Source organism: Mauremys mutica, chromosome 10 (genome assembly GCF_020497125.1).
Source record: "Mauremys mutica isolate MM-2020 ecotype Southern chromosome 10, ASM2049712v1, whole genome shotgun sequence".
Taxonomy (NCBI): Eukaryota; Metazoa; Chordata; order Testudines; family Geoemydidae; genus Mauremys; species Mauremys mutica.
This window is the reverse complement of record NC_059081.1, coordinates 63,855,404-63,878,321: the sequence shown is the minus strand read 5'-3', so window position 1 is coordinate 63,878,321 and position 22,918 is coordinate 63,855,404. Positions and strand designations below refer to the sequence as shown.

Here is a 22,918-nt window from a genome sequence, read left to right as displayed (position 1 = left end):
GGAATGGTGGGACTTGGGGATCTTGGGTGCCGAGTGTGGCTCTGGAGGGGAATGCGCTCTAGTGGGCACAGACTCTTCTTCCCATCTTGCTCAAGCCTGACCCATTCTGCGCCCTGCCATCAAACCTGTCCCTGTCCTAGTCCTGTCTCTTCCCCATCTCTCTACCTCCTTGCCCCAATCCCACTCTCATTGCGTACCTAGTCCCAGTCTCCACTCCTCAGGCTTCTCATCACAGTCCCAATCTCCTTGCCCAGCTACTCCTAGTATACACACCTAGGTCTGCTGTCCAAGTCCTAACCTCCCTCCCTCCCAACCCCCAGTGCTTTCCCCCCTCCCTGCACCCACTTCCAGTCTCCTTGTCCTGCCTGTCCCAGTTCCCATCTCCTGTCCCTCGTCTAAGCTGTGTCTCCCTCCCCTGACCTCCCAGGCTCCCCCGTCCTTTCCCTGGTTCCTTGTCCCAATCTTTTTACCCAGCCCGTCCAAGTTCTCCCCCTGCAACCAGCTCCTTGTTAGATCTCCCCCCCCCCAACCCCGACCCCTGGTGCTTCATCCATCTCAGTGCTCCCCCACAAACTAACTTGCTCCCAGTCCCCTCCCTGTTTTCCTCATCAGCTTCGGATCCTAGTCTTTACTCCCCTCTCCCCCAACCAGACCCAGTCTCCCCCTCCTCAGTGACAGTTTCCCCTGGCCTCAGTCTCAGAAACAGCTGGGTTGTTTTTGATGAAATTAAAAAAAAATCAATCTGAGGCAGACACTGGTATGGAAAATTTCAGCCCAAACAGTTAAAGTTGGGCAAATTTATAAGCAACTGAAAACAGGGTCTTCTAATAGGAAGTGTCGAGCAACCTTAAAAATAGGTAGGGCTATTGGGCCACTTACAAAGCAATGTTAAGTTCATGGAAAGTATTTGAATAGACGAGTATGTTCGGAAAAGCATGAAAAGGCAGAATGGAAGAGAGAGAGATACAGTATTTTTATTTCATGGATAATTATGGAAGGTAAATGTTTTGCCACATTCCGACAAGATCTTTGGAACCATGGTGACTACTAGCAGTGCTCTGGAAGTCATATTGCAGACCAGAGTCTATCAGTATGATGTGAAATGGAAGGTGTAAAGAACTCTAGGAAGACTTGTTCTGCATTAGAGGTGGAAGATCAAGATGAATGCCCATGCATTTTTTCACTTTTATACTCAGGACCTGATCCACCTTCCAGGGATGCATTGGTTCAAGTCCAGGGGAATGTTTTAAATAGTGACCAAGATTCCATAGCAGGCTCTCAGCAGAGGTGACCCAGCTGATGTGCTGTACCACTGTTAGCAGTTTTAAATATTCTGCCTTTCAGTTTCACTGAATGCCTCCTTTTCCTTGTATTGTGAGAAAGGGTGATTAGAAGTTTCCCATCTACCATTTTTATATCTTTATCTTATGACCTCTTACTCCTCTCCTCTCGAAAGAGGCCCAGTCTTTAAATTTTCTCTTCATGTGGAAGTTCATTAACGCGCATGAGAATCCCACAAGGATAAAAAAAGCAGGTGCACCCCTACCTGCAAATCTCAGATGGATGATATGCAGCCTCTGCTTTGCACTGGAGCTCTGATAATGGTAGCAAGCCTGACAATTCTTCACTCTGGGTAATACTTCACTTGTCTGGGCCCAACCATAACTGAGTCCCTCAGGCTGGATCTTTGCTCACGCTCGAGTTCTTTCCTAACCAACAGAGTAGGGCACACAGTATTCAGTGTGATTTCTCCTCCTCCTTTCTCTAGAAGGTCCTGTGTTGCTCAGACCTTGACCTTCCCCTCATTTCTGATGAAAGGGAAACCTGGGCGGTGAGGCTCGTAGATAATAGTTCCCTCTGGATTGTGGAGTGTTGGGACACTCTTGCTCTTCTCTGTCCAGACCTAGGCACCTTGGCTGAATCTGTTCCCTGCTGGCTGATGGATGGTTGGGACAGGTGCTCCGGCTCCTTTCCCCTCCCATTACCTTCTGCTGGAGGAACTGTTCTGCTGAGGGCTAGCTAGGTACGAAGCCCCTTGTGAAGCTGGGTGCTTTGGGATGTCTATGCTCCTTTCACAGGGAAGAAAATGTGATTCACCTCTACCCTGTCCTACACAGAGCAATCACAGGCTGCATCCCCTCCAGCTGCTACAGCAGCCAACTCCCTCTTCCCTGTAGCCAATGATTTTAGTTTAGTATTCATTTATCGTGTGATGTTATGATCAATAAATATGTTTATCAGAGTTGATTCGTAGAATTGTAAAAGTATAACATTGATCAGTATTTAGAAAAACTATGTAATAGACATAAGTAAAACAAGCTGAAATGCAAAATTCTGTAGGGTGAGGCCTGCAAGACTTTAGCTTAGTTATTTTAGGCCTTGGAGACAAGAAATGATGGTGCATGTCAATAACCGAGAAACAACCCGATGGGAAAGAGGTACCAACCAGTAATATTGTGAAAGTATATCTGGAAAAATTAAATTTAAATTATAAAATACGGTAACAACAAATATTGTCTCTAACATGTGCCCTAACCGCAGGATAAAGGTGGTACGTCAATGTTCATAAGAACCTACCCGGCCTATAAAATTCAGGGTCTCTTGTGTTTCCAGCGGACACAAACCAATAAGAAAGAGAGGGTTGACACTTTTGAGTACATGCACAGAATGTAGGTATTGACAGACTCACAGTATAAAAAAGGGTGCCCAGAACAGGAAAATTGAGCTTCCGGGGTGGAACTCCAGCAGGAACCACTCCCATATTGATGATCAATCCATAAGAGGGCAAACAGACTTTAACACCATCTAGGAGGATGTGAGTATGTCTGTAGGTATAACTGGTACATTGTATTTAGCTTTAGGAATTGTATATGCTGTGACATTTATAGCTTTCTCGGTAACTTTAATAAAACTACTACAAATAGATGCTCTGATAATTGCGTGTTGTTATTTGCTCATGGTTTTATGTGTTCCTATTAACTCTAGATCCAGAACAACAGAGATAATTCTGTTGAACTTGAGACTGTAGCTGCCAGAGCTGAACTCACTAAAGTATGATTAACATTAAATAGAATAAAAGACTACAGATTTGGTGCCCGACAGCAGGACCATAGAGAACACATGAAACCAATAAGAAACAAAGGTCTGAAGGGAAAACAATATATATACAGGTCAAAAGTTATAGTGCACTAAAAGGGAGAGTTCCTGCTTTCGCTTATGCTTGCTTGCATTTTATGTTGTTTTGTTTGTGTGTCTGTGTGATGTTGTAAGAATTGAGCTCAGGGGAAAGAAACAGGAAGAACGCAATTGTGTAAAAGGATCTGAGCACTCACATACAGGTAGAAACCCTATCAGGCATGGCAGAGTGAGTCAGATGGTTCACCGTCATCTGTCAGTAATAAGCTCCCCAAATTTGTTAATAAGCTCCCCGAATTTTAGACTTCTCTGGACTGCGCCACTGATGGAGGATCAAAGAAAACTTTGGGGGGTTACCGTGGTCACCGCCCCTCCTCTTGGTATACTCCAGCAGTAAAACAGCTGAAGGAGAAGTAAGCACCATAAGCCCTTCTCAAATCGAGAAATCACTATAAGATATTTATCAGGGGCAAGTCAGGGATGCCTTCTATTATTTTTCTAAGGAAAGTATGGAACAGAATAAATTATCCATTCAGACGTGTTTTAACAGACCCACAAACGTCCCTGGAGGCCTTTGTGTGAGACTACATCAAAACCCATGGGGGAGGATTAGCTAGAAGACCAAGCAGTGGCATCCTGTGGGCCCATAGAGATCCTTGGAATTTAATGTGTTCCTTCTTTGAGAAGAAAAAAGTAAAGGAAAAAATCTCAAGAGATGAAAGGAATAGCCATGGATCGCGTACACATGGCATGTAATATCCTGGGGAGAAGATTTAAGAGGAAGGTTGAGCAACTGGAAGAGGCGAGACAAGTCTTGTCCAGAGAGCAGGAAACTAATAACACATTGAGAGAACAGCTTAGCAGGACAAGAGAGGTAAATTCCATACTCCTTGATCAAAGGACAGTTTGGCAAGAAACCTAAGCTACAACAAGTAACAAGATATGGAGAGACAGAGCAATGGGGCAGGGATGTTCATTTGGGGAAGAAGCGAGAATAGCAGAGCTAGCTCAGAGAACACAGGCATTAGAACAAACTTGTGACATTCTGGAGAATATGTATTGTCAGGTAATAGACACTGAAGGTGAGAATAAGCGGATATCTCAAGTAGACGAGGAGGATAATTGTATGGAGATGGAGCTGCCACATGTGTATGTTGTAAATATAATTCCAGATATTCCAGTAGCTATGGTGGGACCCGGGGAAGAACTACCCACAAGTGGAGGTCGAATCTCACCCCCACTTACTAGATTGAGAGCTAAACTCAAACAAGAACAATCTGGAGGGTTAGGAATAGAGAAGTATCAGACACAGACACAGAAAATTCGGGGGAAGAGAATGGGAAATTTAAAGAAGCTGACAGTAGTGAAGCAGGGAAAAAGCAAGTCGTAGACTGTCTTGATGGAAGTTTTGGTAAGAAATTAAATATTGCCGGTTTAAGACTAGAAATGAAACAAGCAGCAATGAGTAGCTATTGTGAGAGTGAGAAGAAAGAGGGACAAAGAATAAGTAAGCCAGCCATGTCAGAAACCCATCCGCAATTGTGCCGTTTGTTACAAGAAACTCAGGAAACTACAGAAGTTGCTGTGAAGGCCTGTAAGAAGGCAATCTTAAATATCAGTAGCTCTCAGGAAAGACGAAAGTCTTTGCCAACCTGAAATTCCAGCAAGTATTTTTGCTTTCTCTAAATCAATTAAGTCAGAAGGAATAACAACAAGTGGCATAATTCATTTTGAATCTGATACCCCAAGCCACTTTAGAGCAAAAACCAGAATCTCCACAGAAACCCATGCCAATGCCAGACTGTCCTAAGGTACAGGCATCTATCCCAGTAAAGGGTTACGGCAAAACCCTACACTTAAATTATCTACTGTTAAAATTGCCCAGACTTGGGAGACTCCAATTCCTCTAGAGGAAAAGATACCCAGACTCCCCAATATAACCGTGAAGGAGAAGAAAGAATCAGTTTCTAATGTGAAACCAGTAAAATCCAGTAATCATGTCTCTCCAATAGTCATTGTGACAAATGTAAAAACCTCGGAAGCCATTGCAAAAATGGTAGGGCCAGTGGAAAAAAGGAGATCCAGTGGCTCCAATGCAGCACATTTAGAAACAGTAGTGAAGTTGTTCCAGTTAGATAAAGAGGATTTGGTTAAGATTTTACAGTTAACTGTAGACAGAGCCTTATGGAATATGTTGCCACCAGAATTTCAAGAAGGGGAAAAATCATTCAGGAATACTATGTGGCTGTGAGAAAGAAATATGCACCCTGGCCAGGCAGAAGTTACTTTGGCAGCTAACATAAAACAACGGGAAGGCGAATCACTGCATGAATTTCATAATAGACTTTCTGCAGCTTGAATATCTAATGAAATGCCTGAAAAGAAAACAAACCTGCAGTATGCTAATTTGCTTATTAACAATTCTTTACCAACTATCTGATGATTTTCATTATTTTCTGATTCTTTGCCTGCAAAGCTTTTAGATTTGGTACCCCTGCATTGAATTCCTCTTTTGCTGCTTCTATTGGGGTTAAATTCGAATTTGCTATGGGATTCATTTGCCTGGGTTCTTTCCATAGAATCCCACCACAGGCTTCTTTTTGGGCTAACAAATCAGCACAATTATTTTCCTGAGCGTATGGCCCTGTTTTACTGTGAGCTTGCACCATCTGAATTATGGGTTGCTGTTCTGGAGAGGAGCAAGTTGCAGCCATGTTGGTCCCGGGATGTTAGAGAGACAAGGGGGGTGAGGCAATATCTTTTGCTGGACCAACTTCTGTTGGTGAGAGAGATGAGCATCACAATTTTCTGCCCAATTTACAGACTGCAAAATTCGTCTTACTGCTTCCATACCTGTTTTTGGTATCATCTTAGCCTAAGTTTAAGCTTGGGGAGGTTTTCAGAGGAAACAGAGCTGGAGGGTGGCAGGACATTTTTCTATCATGGCCTTGTGTGGGACCCTACACTAAGCATATCGCTACCCCATTCAGAATGAGGGAAAGTACATATACACATATGTGGTCTCCATAGCTGTTTCTCAGGTAGGTTGATTCAAACTATATAATGCATAGCACTAAACATAAGGGTGAATGAAAATGTAAAGCTCCTGTTTCTGAAGCAGTGTGGACATCAAAGTTCATTCCATGCAAGCTGAGCACTTCCAATTTGGGTTTAGGATTTAAATTGGTGCTTTGTGAGAGTTCTGTGAAAAGGTTCCAAGAGCTAGAAGTTTTGTCTTGAAGTGATTCCTTATTATTCCTTTAAAAAGTCACCTCATTTGATGCAGGTGGGCCAGAACTCTTCAGCCATCATCACATTTCAGGCTTCTTTTGGTTCAGAGCAATGTATGGAGATTTTCATTGGGTAGAATGGGAAGTGACACATGTTTCAGGTAAAGAAATGAAAGTCCTCTGCCAAGCTCAGGGTAACCAAAAACGTAAAACCCACACCTTCCAGACTTGACATAAAACATCTGTTTTATTAGGGGATTGAGGTTTCTTGCGAAGTCATAACAGACATAGTTGGGTTTCACATGTCAACCATCCAAATGCTTTTGCTTTGAAGGCTGTAAGGCTGTAAGGCTGGCTGTACAGACTTTAAAAGTAGACATGCCGCACAGCCATGGCCACAGTGTTATTTAGTGCAGGCCCAGTTGCAGCTTCCTAAATGCAAAAGAAATATTTTCCGTTTCCATCACAAAGAAAAAGTGCCCAACTAGCTAGTTTTTATAGAGGGATTCTTTCCAGTGACACAAGACACCACACCTTGGATGCACAAAGGTCTCTAGTAAAGAACTACTGTACAATATGCATGACAAGTGCTTCAGTATTTTTATTATTTGCTAAGTGCCCATCTCTGCAGATCAATGGGGACGGCATCCCCCCACAAGGCACAAACTGACAGCTAAGGAGAAAACTGGAACAGGTGAGTGGGGACAGGGGAATTCCCATTTAAAATTTTGTTAAAAAACAGCAGTTAGATAAGGGTCTAAAAAGCCCATGCGTCGCTGCAGAGGCGGAACAGAACAAGTGGAGGTTTTCAGGAGGGTTGGATCTCTCCTCCCTTGCCAGTGACTGACAGATCTGGTTCTGCCTTATGAGCCATAAGCAGATGACCCATGATAATGGATTACCCGTGGTAATGGATCTGGGGTCTTGCTGCACAGAGAAAAGCGATGTGTTTGCTATGCAGGAGCCCAAGCAGGTGTGGGGAGCTATATTCCTTGAATTCAAGACAGGTGGTGTCCCTCCCCAATCCCTAACCAGCTGTATTCTTCCACATCTTCTATCCCAGGGGTCGGCAACCTTTCAGAAGTGATGTGCCGAGTCTTCATTTATTCACGCTAATTTAAGGTTTCGCGTGCCAGTAATACATTTTAACGTTGTTAGAAGGTCTCTGTCTATAAGTCTATAATATATAATTAAATTATTGTTGTATGTAAAGTAAATAAGGTTTTTAAAATGTTTAAGAAGCTTCATTTAAAATTAAACTAAAATGCAGAGCCCCCCGGACTGGTGGCTAGGACCTGGGGAGTGTGAGTGCCACTGAAAATCAGCTCACGTGCCGCCTTTGGCACATGTGCCATAGGTTGCCTACCCCTGTTCTAGTCTAATATCTTTGTAAATCCCATTTGTGGTCATTTTCTGAAGATGTAGGCTTTGTCCAAAAGGGTGGGTTTTCACTGCAGAATAACTAACATGTTTAACATCAGTGTTTAACCCCTTCCCTCTACATATAGAGCACAGAATGACATTTAACACATTTATATTATGTGCCGCATACTCCAATTCTTGTGTTGTTTTTTTTAACTGCTCACAACAATTTGCTTCTGTGTGCGTCTGTTTATAAACAGCAAAAAAATTAAAAAAAAAATAATAAAAAGATACTCTAAAGTAGGGTTCTCCGGTTCCAAGCATTTACATATTAGTTTTGATGAATGCCCATATTCTCAAGTAGCGAACGCAAATACCTTTGCATAAAGTTGCCTGTTCTAGCAATTAAAAGACATGACATGACCTACTGTATGCTGTACCTGTAGTGCCAGAATCCATCGAGAAGAAAAGACTTAAGTAGCACATCGTTTTATTTTTAACCACACGCTCTTTAAAAAAGTGTGACAATAAGACCTGGTGAACAGATCATCAAGATTTTCTGCATTCAGTAACACTTTATCCCATTTTCCTTTTCTTATCATCTCTGTACCAGAGACACTTGAAATAAATGACAACACTGACTTAACACTCGCTTTAAACATATTGAAAAAGACCAATTTTCTGTTGGATCCAGCACTTTTAAATTATGTTGGTTACCATGAGAACTTGATTAAAATGCCACCCACGTGCTTGTAGAGAAAAAAACAACAACCACCAACAAAAATTCACTTTTAACCTTTAAGGAAAAGCCAGTGATAGTACACTTGCTGCATTGCAGTATTTTCATAAGCTCCAAAACATTCTGCAGTAACAGCCAGAAGAAATGCCGAGACAGATTTATTTTGCTGAATACCTTCTTTTGGAAAATATTTAGCTGACAGAACAGCTTTCATCCAATGCTGTCACAAAATATTCCATTTACGAGGCATATACACAGACACGCACATTCCATGGAGGATCTGATCTGAAAACAAAAGGGCTATTGCTCATGCTAATGGTGTTCTCAAATCCGACAGCCAGTCAGAACGGCACACGTATTTTTTTTGGTGATGCAATAGCTATGTCATAGGTATGATGCATTCTGGTTTCTATTCTATTTGCTAATTTTTCTGTGTTGGGGTTTTTTGTTTGTTTTTTAAACTGAAAGTACAGTATTTATTAGTGAACTTTTTTTTTAAATTTACACTCTGATGGTCTACAAAATAATGGGAACCCTTTAAATTAGGCAAGATTATAAATTATGCAGCTAGGAGACAATTTTTAACACTTCCACCATCAGTCTTCTTGGTATGTAGTAAACTCTGGGGCCAGATTTTCCACTGGTGTAAATCAATGCAGAGCCAGTGAAGACAATACAGCTACCCTGATTTACACCAGCTTAGAATCTGGAACCAGGTTACTACTTGTAACTACAGTATGGGCCCAATTCTGCCCTCAGCTACACATAGGTATTATTTCCATTGACTTCTAAAGGCTTTACACCCAGATATCACTTGGGTTCAAAATTGGGCCCTATCATCATAATCAAAACTTGATCCAATGCCCACTGAAATCAATGGGAGTTTTCCTATTGACTTCAATGAGCATTGGATCAGGCCCTTATTAGGTTAACGATAGGTAGGAGAATGTTACAATCTCCCAGGGCCTCAGCATGTTTAAAGACAAAGTTCTCTTCTCTCTTGTGGTCAAGGAAAAAACCTCCAGTCTGTTTTTCTTAGCCATGGATTTTCCAGGAGATTAATGGCATTAGCAATTTTGAGGTACCGTGTCTAAAGAGGTTTCCCCTTTGTTATCTCTAGATGGTTGAGATTATGATTTGTTGGTAATTTGCCTTCTTCTGTTAGGCGTCAGCCGGATGTAATTGACCAAAATTGGCCAAAGGATTCTCAGACAACTGAGTATTTTCATCCTCTGCTGAAAGCCTTGCACCTATTAAATTGATTTCAAGATTGTCACTTTTAAATGGAAGGTTTTGCAAGGTGTTCCTCCCACTTACGCCACTGTATATTTACTGTATTCATCCATACAATATACACATCTTTTATCTTTAGAAAAGGAAGGATAAAGTTATAGTTAAAGCCCTGCAGCAGGACTGAGGAGATCTGGGTTCATCTACTAACCTGCTATGCCACCTTCAGCAAATCACTGAAAGCTTGTCTGCACGAACTGCAAGCTGGGGTGTGAATCTACCCCCACTAACCTTCCATGTGGACCCTGCTGAAACTGTTAATGCACTTTGATCTAGTTGTCTTTGAAATAGGTCTAGATCAAAGTGCATTAATGAACTGTTAATGCACATCGGCAGGGTGCACATGACAGCTAAAGCACGGGAGGCCTGTGCAGGGTAGATTTACACCCAAGCTTGCTGCCAACTAAACATTCAAGTAGACAAGCCCCAAGTCTCCTTATGCCTCAGTTCCCCATTTGAGGAAATGGGGATAATAATGTTTACTTTGTCTGTCTTGCCTCTTTAGATGGTAAACTATTTGGGGGAGGGGCTGTCTCTTACTGTGTGTGTTAGGGCTGCCAATTCAGCTGAGGCCTCTAGATGCTACTGTAATACAAAGTAGTAAGAATGATTTTTATTTCAGGTTTGAGAGGGTTCTTGATTGTTCCTTAGATCAAGACCCACTGGTTTGCTCCTTTTGCACTGTCTCTATGGAACTTTCCCTTTTGCCACTCCTTCACCACAATTATATAAAAGGTTTTCAAAGTTTGTTCATCACCTTAAAACGAGTCTTATTAATGGTGGTTTGAGTCTCCTGTTTGATCCACACTCCAAGATATATACGTTTTTGCACATACAAGGAGTCAAAAACTATCTGCCCACAAATATTGTAGTCATGTGTTTAAATGTTTTGCACCAAAGTCTCTAGTGCTGGGATAAATTCAAACTGGATTTGAATCCAAGCTGTAGACTCAGGCATTCAACAATACAGATGCTTATTTGCAAGCGGCACAGATTTACCTGAACATCTTTGAGCTGGAAAGCAGGTTGAAAGGCTCATTCTGTTGAGATTTTCTCATGACCTTACCACTACTGTCATGTTTTGTTCAAGCCAAAAATAGCACAAGAACAGCCTTTCTTGGCCCCTTTTGGTACCTTCATTTCTAGTGGAAATGAGTTCACCGAATATGCTGAATCTCAAAAAAATCATTTTGATTCAAATTTTGGGTCACTCTTTAGGTTAGTTATTAATGTATCTGGTCAATATGCAAAATTCTGGAGCTGTGATAATAATTGGCTCATTGCGACATTAGACCTAACTAATCCCTGAGGTAACTCAATTTAAGCCGAAGCAGGTATACTGGACATGAGCTGGCCCATTGGTCTCTCTATTGCCACCTGCTGTCTCTTGCCTTATACTTCAACTGTAAGCTCCTTGGAGCAGGGACTGTCTTTTTGTTCCGTGCTTGTACAACAGCTGGCACAATGGGGTCCTGTTGAATGGCTGAGGTTCCTAGGCACTACCACAATTCAAATAATAATAATAATAATAATAATAATAAAACTATTGCAGCAATAAATCATAAGGGATAATAAAAAATATGGGGAAAGGTTCACAGTAGCCGGTTTTCTGATTCACCGTGATTAATCTGGTGGACTACTTTTTGGTTTTGTTTTAATTAATATCACACAGAACAAAGTAAAGGCAGTCTATGTTTGTATAAGTGGCTTAAACGAAGTCAGGCAATATTTGTAAAAAACAAACAAATATTTATCCCCAGGAAAAGATGGGCTCAATCATTTAAAAAAAAAATGGGGGCAAACGAGAGAAGGTTTTGGTAGTGAAGTACTGCAGAGAGAGCTGATAGTATGGTAGTGAATAATATCACACATCAATTTGCGAGAAAGGGAATGAATGGCCTGTGGTTTATATGGGTAGATGATCCAAGACATCATGAAAACCATCTGAGATCTTCTGCATCATGCCAGGGGACAGGGAAGGGTTCATCATCATCCAGACATGCAATTTTCGTATAAGAATGACACAAAGCCCTATAGTTCAACTTCTTAGGGAGGGATGTGATTACTCGTTAAGAAGCAAAATTTCAGGCAAATAACCTGCCTTAACGTCAGTGTGGCAGAAAGCGGTGTAGATATCAGCTGAAACAGAATAATGATGTCCTCCCTCCCCCCGCCCCGCCTTTATTTTCCTTCTCTGGTTGCTGAAATTGTCTTAACCATAAACTGGCCCAACCCACATCTTCCTACATAGGAAGAGGGGACCAACAAAGATTCGGAGGTATTAACAATGAAGAAAATAACTGGTCTTAAGAGGGATGGTTTTATGACTTTTTGTCATGACTATGAAGGGCTTCCTTTCATCTACTATTCTGGAAAGAACATTAGGGTTCAGACATCTGTTCTTCTAATATGTTGTATTAATGGGGGAAGGTTAAGAGAACACCTATAACAACTCTCACTACTGCTACCCATTTATTTGGGGTACTTCCTAATATACCTGCTTAACCCTATGAAATTCAGATTTAGTCCAGAGCATCACATTTTCTACAATGAATAGATTTCTTTGTATGGTTTACTGAATGAATATCTTAATATAAAAAGCCATTTCAAGTTTTTTCAAAAGTGGAATAAAAACTCCACTTCTTTTCCATGGTTTTTTTTTTCTGCTTTGCTTCCAGATAATAATTATTTCCATCTACACCATGATGCTTCCTGCTAAGAACAAAGTAACATGGGAACTGCCATATTCAATTAGAGCAGCCCAGTATCCACCAATAACAGCTGCTTCAGAGAAAAGGGCAAGAAACCCTGCAGTGGTCAGTTACAGGATAACCTGCCTTCAGGCAAAGATACCTCCTAATTCCTAGCAGTTAGTGGTTGGCTTATGCCCTGAAGCATGCGGCATTGTATTCCTTCCAAAATTAGTGCATTTTGTTCTTAAATTCATACTATTATTTCTGAATAACCTTGTTTTCTCTATAAGTTTCTAACCCAATTCTTGATGCTGTAAAAGCCTCAAAGTACACAGAATTTCTTCTAAAAACTAACGGTGAAATCCTCGCCCTACTGAAGTCAGTGGGAAACTCCCACTGACTACAGCAGAGCCAGAACTTCATCCTAAACCACTGTATTTTTTGTGTGTGCAAACCCCATTATTAATGTCGCAAATGGTTATCATATTTCCATGAAGCATTATGTGAACTTCACCTGCGAGGATGCAAAAACAAAACAAGAAACCACAGATTCAGTAGGTCCTAGTAGATAAGACTAATACATCAACCAGTCCTGAGCCAATTTCTGCTGCTTCTCTACCCAGTGCCATGAGCAGACTGCCCAGCAGCTGACCGCCTACTCTGACAAAAGCTGTTGTTGTTGAAGGCACCACCAGCAATCAAACAACCCTTCCACCCCACCCTCCAGCTGAAAACTCTTACAAGACCCAGAGCCAAATTCCTCTCTTGATTACACTGGGTTAAGAGAGTGCTCCCCCCCTCTCCGCTGTCACCCAAGGACGTATTTTTTTCTATCAGCTATTGTGGCACTTACTGAAGAACTTGCAGCAGTGGTACCACCTCTACCTGTACAATTCTATCCTAAACAACCTTGCTTCCCAGCTGTAAATAAGTTTGGTGAATACGATGGTGACTCAGCCTACTATGCAGAGTTATAATCATTATTGTTGTTATTTATTAGAATCAGCAGACATAGGTACTCCTCCTCCTTTCTGTCTCTCGACAACTATGAGTGATTCCTTCTCAAAGTGTGGCAGATGGGTTATTAGCTGATAAATACAAGTAACACATGCCAGAGGGGTACTGCTGCCAGTAACTTGCCCTAGGGTGGTTTGGGGACACTTGGGGTGGTGGGAAATGCATGAAAAATGTTGGTAGCAGAAACTTAGTAATAATTTATGTTTTGCTCTGTGCTCTTTTTTCACCTTCCCTCAATGTCATTTCCCCACCTCCCATCACACTGTGGCAGAGACACTGAATGCTTACGAGTACAACCTAAGGCACAGTGGGATAAGGCTCAAGAAGTCTCTTTCCCTAAAAATCAGGAAAACTTATATAGATACTATGGGCCAGATCCACAGCTGGCATGAATCAGCGTCATTTCACTAAAGTTCAAGACAACCAGCTCTAACCACTCGACATAAAATCCTCTCTGACAGCCGCATCACTCCAATCAAACAGAAGGGGAACCACTAGACCGGTAATGAAAGTTATGTTTTATTTCTCTTAAAGGCTGTATATGTACCTGGCAGTTTACAGAACACTAAAAAAGAGATGTTTCTTGTGCAAAGAGTTTACAGTCTAACTCAGACAAAAATATGATACATAAAAACCCTCACTCAAGGATGGAATTGGACACATCTTGGCCGCATGGTGTTCTGGAGCCTGTAACTCAGAATAACTTTTGCTAATACCTTTCCATCAATGCTCCTGTGACTCTAATACTCAGCAAGACAGGAACAAAGATATGCATGTATAAGCAATACATAAATAAAAGTATAATCCCTTCCAAAGACATTAGCAGTGTCAACCTGACATAGCTTTGGAAAGTGCTACAATTCTTCTTGTTATCTTGAAATGGTTTGCAGGCAGCTGGGTACCTGGCCTACATTTAGGTAAGTAAGTTGTCATCATATTTAAAACCCTTCACTCTCCCTATTGAGGAAAGCCTTGATCCTTACTTACTAGAACTTGATTCTGCATTGAGTCTCCATGCTGAAAGGTCTGTGACTTAAAGAGACACTTACGTTTCTGCTTTCGCTATGTTTTCCCCCATCTTGCTATCACCCAACACCAGGGCTACCCTTGTACAATATCCAAGTACATACTGTCCTTTCTTTGGGTTTTTAGCCTCTTTTCCACAAGCTTTCTCAAGTACCTGCCTGTAGGATGCTGTCTCTGTTGTCAGGACTAAAATATCTACTACAGGAACAAAAGATACCTAAAACACTGCACAATTTCAAGTATAACAAAAAAGATGTTCAGCGAGATTAAATTGGCCTGAGAGTTTCATAAATGAGATCTCAGCTGCTATAAATTGTCTGAGCTCCATTATTTCTTCTTTAACACAGGTACAGTGACCTGTGCAAAAAGGGTAAGTGCTGTGGCACTGTTCTTTCCACGTTTTGAAAAGCAATTGTGTACTATTTAAATGGCCTCCTGTTAATGGCATCTTTTTCAATGAGAATGCTATGAATTTCTGGCCATATCTCTTCTACATTCCAGACTAGCAATCAATTAGTATCTGAAGAGCCATATTTAGATTTAGTATGAGAACCAGTGCAGGTTGGGATGGGACACTTTTGGAGTTTATTTTGTGCAGATTATTAGCGACGAAAGAAGGATGCATGAAATAAACCTGCCTGTTCTTTACTTTAATACCAACACTTATAGGCAGATTCTGGCCTTCATTCCAGTCCCTATAAACTACTCCAGTGACAGGATCTGCCAGGGCTAGGAAGAATTACCATGGACAGGAGCAGTGTAGGACCAGTGTAAGCTGCCGTATGCTGCCCTTACCCCTGGCACAGTCTATGGGAATTCTGGGTTGTGAGCAGCCCACTGGCAGCCCTGGGGCGACTGTCAGAAATTAGAGCTTATGCCGAGAGCAGTTTCAGCTGCACTTTCTGCAGCAACCCAGAATCCAGAGGACGCATCTCCCCTCCTCCCCTCTCAGGAGCTGTAGCACAGAACCTTCCCCACAGCATATTAATGAAAGAATCCTAGAACCTGGGACACAGAAAATGATGATATCAAAACAAAGCTCCAACTCCATTAGGGCTAGATTGTGCCAGGGAAGCACAGGTGCATCTTGAGAGGTGTGGAGTTGCACGCCCCATAGGAAGCTCCAGCAGGGACTATGACAAAAGGAGACAGGACTGGATGGTGCAGAGGATGTCAGGGGCCATTGCTTCATTTACTGTGGCGGCTCAGAGGGAGGAGTCAGGGAATGCAGAGAGATTTTGTCTTTTCCTTGTGCATCAGTTTAATAAATCCCTTAATACTTAGATGAGCCAAATTTGTGCCTTGATGCCACCTATGAACTTGAAGGGATGGGAATGATTCAGAAAAAATACTATGCAAAGGGGGATTGCTTCTTTTGTTCAACAAATGGCTGGGTTTCTGTCTGTTCTTCAATATAGTTCTGCAATGTTGAGTCTGGTGTTGTGTCAACTAGGCTCCTCTCTCTCTCTCTCTCTCTCTCTCCATATATATATTGAATGGCTCTTATGTTATTAAAGTGTTTTCACTCTTTATTGTCAATACCATACTTGCATTTTTCTAATGCTGGAGCTGTTGTTTGCCATTTTGAATCTTTAATTCTCTCGGTAGTCTGAGAAGTAGGGCATGGATTACTTAACGGGGAGTAGGAAAGTGTTATTTCAGTCACCAGTGAGCAGACAAAACTTGCAAGACATAAAATACTCCATAATCCTATAGTCCATCAACTGAAGACTCAATTTACGCTGGATTTGGCAAAATCGAGACGATGGCCAAAACACAACCCATCAGCTTTCAGCAAAACCAAGCTTGCCTTTGCTGTCTCTGTTCTACAGACCCCTGAATAACTCTTCTTTGTTAATTACTACAACAATTTATTAAGTTTAACTTCACAAAGAGATGTCCAGTGTTCTGGCTTGGGTCGTCAGCTGGAATCAATGGGCATAACTTCACTACTGTAAATGCCACTATGACTATTTTTCCTAGCTGAAGATCAGGCTCCCTGTTTTTACTGTGACTTTTTAAAGGATTTAGAGTACACGGGTTTCTAACCTTCCTGAGCAAAAACAAGACGTGTTAGGCATTGGAAAGTACCAACTAGCCCAGCCTTGCTTTGGATCATTCTATGTTCCTGCTTTTCCCAACATGCCCAAGTGTTCCCTTCTTCAGGCATCTCAAACACCTCTATACTCTGGGTCCTGTTCCTCCACTGCCAGGCACCTCATGCCATCATTTACACCTGCACGAAGCAAGGGCAACGGGGGTGCAAAATGCTACTTAAACAGAATGGCAGCACTTTGCACCTGCTTGGCACAGGTGCATATGGCTGTTCATTCAGTCCAAGTCCTCTTCCACTTCCTAAAGTTTAATATTCTGTCCCTTGGATTTTGATCCCATTTGCGAGTGTGAACAAGGCCTCTCTCTGCTCATAATCTAAATTGAACTGATAGTCATGTAGGGTGGCAGCACTAGAAATCTAATGTCTCTACTTATCCACAGAACATATGCAGCATAGGATATATCCTCATTATCCTAAAAACTGGCCTCAAAGTTTCTTCTTTTCCAAGAAGGAGAATAAGTGCAGCTCATTTAATTAGCCTCGTTATTAAACTCTTGAGATCAGGTAACATCCATTGTCCTTGCTCTGCCTTCTCCAAGAATAACTGAAATCCTTTCTGTGGTCTGACTGGTCTCTACCGCTGGATAGGGCACTCCAGATAGGTTAAACAAGTGCCATAGGCAGTAACAGTGCCCCCTCTTTTGTATTGTAGCCCTTGTGAATAAAGATGTCTCATGTTTTCTTCCTGCAGATCTGTAAACTAGGTTGCTGCTAGGCTGAAGAAGGGAAGATAAGTGTTCAGACTGCAGTGGGTGTGACGACACCTCCCACCGGCAAGATATCAAAGGTCTTTCAAGTAAAATAAAATGGAGGGGGCAGAGAGGCAGGGATGAACCAATGTAAAACAAAATATGCCAGAAGCCATGAGGAGTTTTCTGCTGCCTCCTTTCACAATTTTTCCCTTCCTGTGAAACCATGAGAACAAACGAGATGGGAGTTAGTCACATTACCCATGTACTAATGGAAGCCACTCAGGCTCAGACCTACGGTGATGAGCACAGTATATTGAACAGAACAGAACAGGGCTGTGGGACTCCCAGTTAATAAGTGAAAAGGTCTTACCTGCTTAAGCAGAGGGGAAAGCTTCAAGGCTGCTGTGTCCTGTGGTTAAAGAAACAGGAAGGCTCTCTGGCTCCTGTGAAGAAATATAAACCGATATATTCCAGTTATTCTCAGATGACATCACAGGGTGTCTGATACTATATACGCTTAATAATTTCCCTGCCCAGGCCATTTCCCCACCACTATTTTCCAAAGATTGGTAATTTAAGATACAATAACCCAGATCCTCCGCTGTGCCCAGCCTTCTCTGAATGCAGCAAGTGGGGTTAGCACCAAGGGGCTGTTTGTAGACTGGCTCTGGTAGAGACGTCTAAGAGCTGTTCTAAAGGAAGCCAGTTGGTAATGTCTCCAAAAAGACATCTGTCAGATGGGGACGGCTGCAGCCCAGCATGCTCCAGCCATGCCCCTACACTGGGGAGCCTATGAACTGTCTATCCTGTCTGAGGATTTTCCCATCTCAGGGGAATCTTGGGCAGTGGCAATACAGCCTTTTATGGTGCAAAGAAAGAGTGGCAGAGGACAACATCCTGGCCTGATATTTTGCAATCTCTCAGAAGCCGAAGGATCATTTTCCCAACTATCCCTTTACTCTCCTCCACTCACAAAATCCTCACGTTGCACTAACTAGCCTGCTGGCTGAGAAGGGCCGGAGAGAGTTCCCACTGGGGTCCAGTCCTGCTGCTGCTTAGTTAGACTTCTTGAGAGAATGATCTGAGATGTATCCTCACCCCTACAGGAGGCTGAGCATGGTGCTGCTTCCTCAGCAGAGCACAGAAGGAAACGATCAGGCTGAGGTCTCAGATTCACATAACTCCTATTGGTCTGGGTTGTCCTACTAGAAGACCACCCAGGACTGGTCGCAGATCTGTTGTACTTTGACTTTAGTATGTGGCTCATTACATTGGCCAGGTACGAAGTTAAACCTGAAGTGTAGAACAGCTGACTGGGTTTGCTACTCTTGAAGGTCCTGTTGATGCAGGGGATGCCTGCTGCGATTCCTGTTATTTTTTAATACTAGAAGTGAGGATGAAAACATCACCCCCCACCCTTGACCACTGCCACCAGCTCTCCCATTCATTTCAGGTTCCACATCCACAGCTGCCATTGTTCTTTCTTAATTCCTCCCTGGACTTGCCTTAGCCATCCTCCGGGACTCTTTTTCTCTCCTTCACCATCCCTTTGCCCACCTATCCCCTGCTTCTTCTTTCTCCCTTGCTACTATCTCACCACTACTGCCGTTACCGCCTTCTCTTCTGCAGCTCCTGGCATTGGGGTCAGCTTTCCTGTATTTTATGCCTATTGACATTCTGGGCCATACCTCAGCCGGTGGCCAACATTTCCCATGATAAGATCCTGTTTTCAGTTGCTTATAACTTTATCAAACTAAAATAAACTTTATCACGCTAAAATCTTCCATGTCCGATGTCTGCCTCATAGCATGTGATCACGTCCTTAAAGACAATATCGTAAAATAAAAAGGGGCAGAAATAAAGCCACACAGGCAGCTTTAATTTGGGCGTTTCCTAACTTTTCAGTGCTTGACTACATCTTCAATGCACTTTTAATGTAGGTTTGTGTGTGTGGTTTTGTTTCATGTTCTTGGCACAGGTCTGTGTCAATTACAGTTTTATACCAATTGGTCTAATTAATTTTTAGCTTTGGTCTCCAGCAGTTGACAGGTTTGGTTTCTTAAATATTATACCTTGAAGAGGATGGTTTCATAAAACTTAGGCAGCAAGTTAATATCAAGAGACTTCTCTGTTCGACTGGGTGGAATTAGCGGAATTCGTTGAAACAAGGCTCCAGCCTGCATTGATTTTACCCATCCACTGGATGCAGAGGAATTTTATAATAAACTAATTAAATTTGCTCTGGCTTGGCAGAACAATCGATGCTGTGGAGACAGATGAGCACAGTCAGCACTTACAGCCCTACTAGGCACTCTGATGCACGGCTGATGCAAAATAAGGCTAAAAGGTCTGATCTGGGGGAGGGGGAATATATACCTATGTGAATAGCTATAAACGGTAGACCAAGATATTAGACAAGGATATAAACTAAAGCAGGGACAGATCTGTAACCTGTAAATTGAGTCACGGGACGGCATTAACGATAAAATTAGTATGGCAGGTGAACAGGCTTTTGGTTTAAATAACTAGCACTTTCAAGCTGTCCCTAAGGCCAGAGTTGGACATATGCTCTTAAATGCCCTAAACGGTATGAAGTCCATATTATTTCTTGCCACTTGCAAATATTTACTGCACTGATAAACTGTCTGAATCAGAACAGTGGAAATCCTGGACTGCAAAAATGTGCCAGGCTATAATTTATCACCCACCTCCCTTAAACCCATTCCGTAAGCTTGTTTTGAACACAATGGGGCAGATCCTCAGCTGGTGTACATGGTGTACAGCTCCAAATAGAGCTGTGACCATGTACACCAGCTGATGATCCACCCCAAAGAGTTCATGACCTGCTGTCACTATGACCTTGAAAATGAAAACTTCCTTTATCAAGATTTGCTCACTTACCACAATGAAATAAACCTTGCCAAAGTTTTGCTTGCAAATAATGCAATAACTTTATTTCAGTACACTGAGCAGATGATCTGTTGACACAGATTATTTTTGTGTGCCTGTGAAGCATAATGCTGAATAATGCGTAGTAGGTAGAACCCTGGACCGGTTCTCAAGAAACCTGTATTCTGTTCCTGGCTCTGACACCACCCTGCTGTGTGGCCTTGGGCAAGTCATTTCAGCTCTGTGCCTCAGTTTCCCCATCTGTAAAATGAGAATAATGATCCTTCCTTTCTAATGCAGTGTAGTTGTTGCCTATCAGTCCTCATCCTCAAAGGAAATCTGCACACTTTCAAAAGACAAGCCTAGGAATTAAAATTCACTACTACACTAGACACTAAAAATCATGGACTAAACGGAGATCCTGGATATATGACTTATTACAATAATCTGTAACCCACTAACCCCCTTTTTGTCCTATGACTGCAGAGGGGTTAATGGGCCACTCTACCTTGAATGGTCCCTTTACAATATGTGCTAACTGCTTATGCTAAACAATCTGTTCCACCTTGCATGTAGCTGTGACATTCTGAGTACCTTCCCCTGACCTGAAGAAGAGCTCTGTGTGGGTTAAAAGCTTGATTCTCTCATGAGCAGAAGCTGGTCCAATAAAAGATACAAGCTCACTCATCTTGTCTCTCTAATTTCGTTTCTATGGCACTTTGAAATCCACTGATGTGCTCATTCAATAAAAAAAAGAGCATCTATCCTTTGCTACAGATACTGAACACATCATTACATTTGTTTTTCGCTTGGACTACTGTAACACCCCTTTCAACAAACAACGAACAGGCAGAATTACCTAGTACCCAAACACATAATGCAGCTTACACAGGCTGTTTATTCTTATCTGCCCACTACTCCCCTTGCACCCCTTGGAAACATGGTGTGTTGTCATTAGTCACTAGTCTATTTGTCTAATTTAGGCCCTCATCCTGCAAGCTGCTCCATACAGCTGGATCTCTGCACTCTTGCAGAGCTCCATTAACTTCACAGAGCTGCTTGCAGTACTGCAGGTTAGGACTGTAAACTCCTCTGGGCCGGGACTTTGTCATTGTATATACTCCACCTGCAGAGTGATATACAAATAAGTAACAATAAAAAACATGAAATCACTACTGCTTATCTTATAACTTTTTATCCAACAATACTTTATAAAGTGGGGCAGCAAATGGGCTCTGATCCATTAACACAGAAGCTTCCATCATATCCTCCCCAGAGTACAGACTGATTGCAATAGCGCTGTTGTTTTTCCTCACAGTAGCAGAGAGCTTAGACCGAGGTGAAAAACTTCGTTTTCAAACAGAATGTAAAAACCTTCCTATACCTGCAGGACGTCATTTAGGATAAACGGTTATTTTTAATTAATTTGCCAAGTGCACTAAAACGAAGGTCAAACACATCTGAATTTCAGCTGGTGCTGATGAGAGCTCCAGCAAAAGATTTAGACCTGGAGTCCAGACAGCGATGGTATAAATCGAGGTTCAAATGAAATTGAGAGAGATACACAGATTTACACCAGCTGAGGAGCTGGCCCTGAATTTTGGAAAGGTTTGCAGTGGGACCTTCGGTTCTACTTCTGAACCAAAGATCAGTGCCAAGTGCCATCCAGTCTGAGAAAGAGTCAGATCTACAAGGAAACTATTGTCACCCATTTGCTGTGCAAATCTACTCTACTGGCTTATGAAGGGTGTATAATTCAGTGCACTTCTCCTTGTTACCAACATTTCTGCCACTGAGAGCTGGATTGTTAACACCGTTGGAAAATACTCACTGTTCAGCCAATTTATTCAAGCACTAATGCTCCGAAAACAAGCAGCGCAACACTTGCCAATATAAATCTATTTATTCTAAAAGCTATTAAATTACTTCTGTGTTACAAATGACTGGATTACTCAAACACTTTTTCATTCCCAGTGGTGAAGCAGCACCACTTGTCCAATGACGGGAAAAGGATACAGTCTAAAAATCCCCTTTACCCTAAAGTGATCCATGGAAAATTCTTCATCAGGCAAGAAACCTGAGAAAAGTTTGCTGGTGTGAAAAGACACCTCTGCACCACTACTATTCATCTGACCACATAGTGACTGAGAGTCTGCAAAGGAGACTGAAGCAGAGTTTGGTTGCAATGGTGTGGAAGATTCAAAGCTCTCTTGGCACCCAAGAATCCCTCAGCTGCAGCCTGAAATATGCTGCAGACAGTGTTTAATCATTTATCGAACGGAAGGCTAGTACCATCAGCGACACTGGCATCAGGGGGAATGGTTTTTTTCATCCTCTTGGCAGGAAATAACTTTGCTACATTAGTGGGAACCCATGAGAAAGTAGCAAAGAAATGAAACGGAGAAGGAAGAGGATGGCAAAGGGTAAAATGAGTACATCAGTTTTTTTCACAGCTTGCCTAAACAGCCCAGCTAGGACTCCGAGGGGACTGGAGTTTTTAGGAAATGCTCACTGTGTTACAGAGACACAGACAACTGCTGCAGTAAATGAAACTATAGGGTGTCTGCTTTCTACAAATGGTACGCCTCTACCTCGATATAACACTGTCCTTGGGAGCCAAAAAATCTTACCGCGTTATAGGTGAAACCGTGTTATATTGAACTTGCTTTGATCCACTGGAGTGAACAGCCCTCCCTCCCCCCGGAGCACTGCTTTACTGTGTTATATCC

The 22,918-nt window shown here is 42.2% G+C and overlaps 1 protein-coding gene across 1 annotated transcript in view; it reads right to left on the bottom strand.

Moving 5' to 3' along the window:
* The window catches only part of MAP2 (microtubule associated protein 2), a 216,739-nt gene that overhangs the window by 122,898 nt on the left and 70,923 nt on the right, over window positions 1-22,918 (bottom strand). Inside the window, exon 3 of the mRNA XM_045033128.1 lies at window positions 17,671-17,743. The gene's annotated coding sequence lies outside the window, so the exon portion shown is untranslated. The remainder of the gene's footprint in view (window positions 1-17,670; window positions 17,744-22,918) is intronic.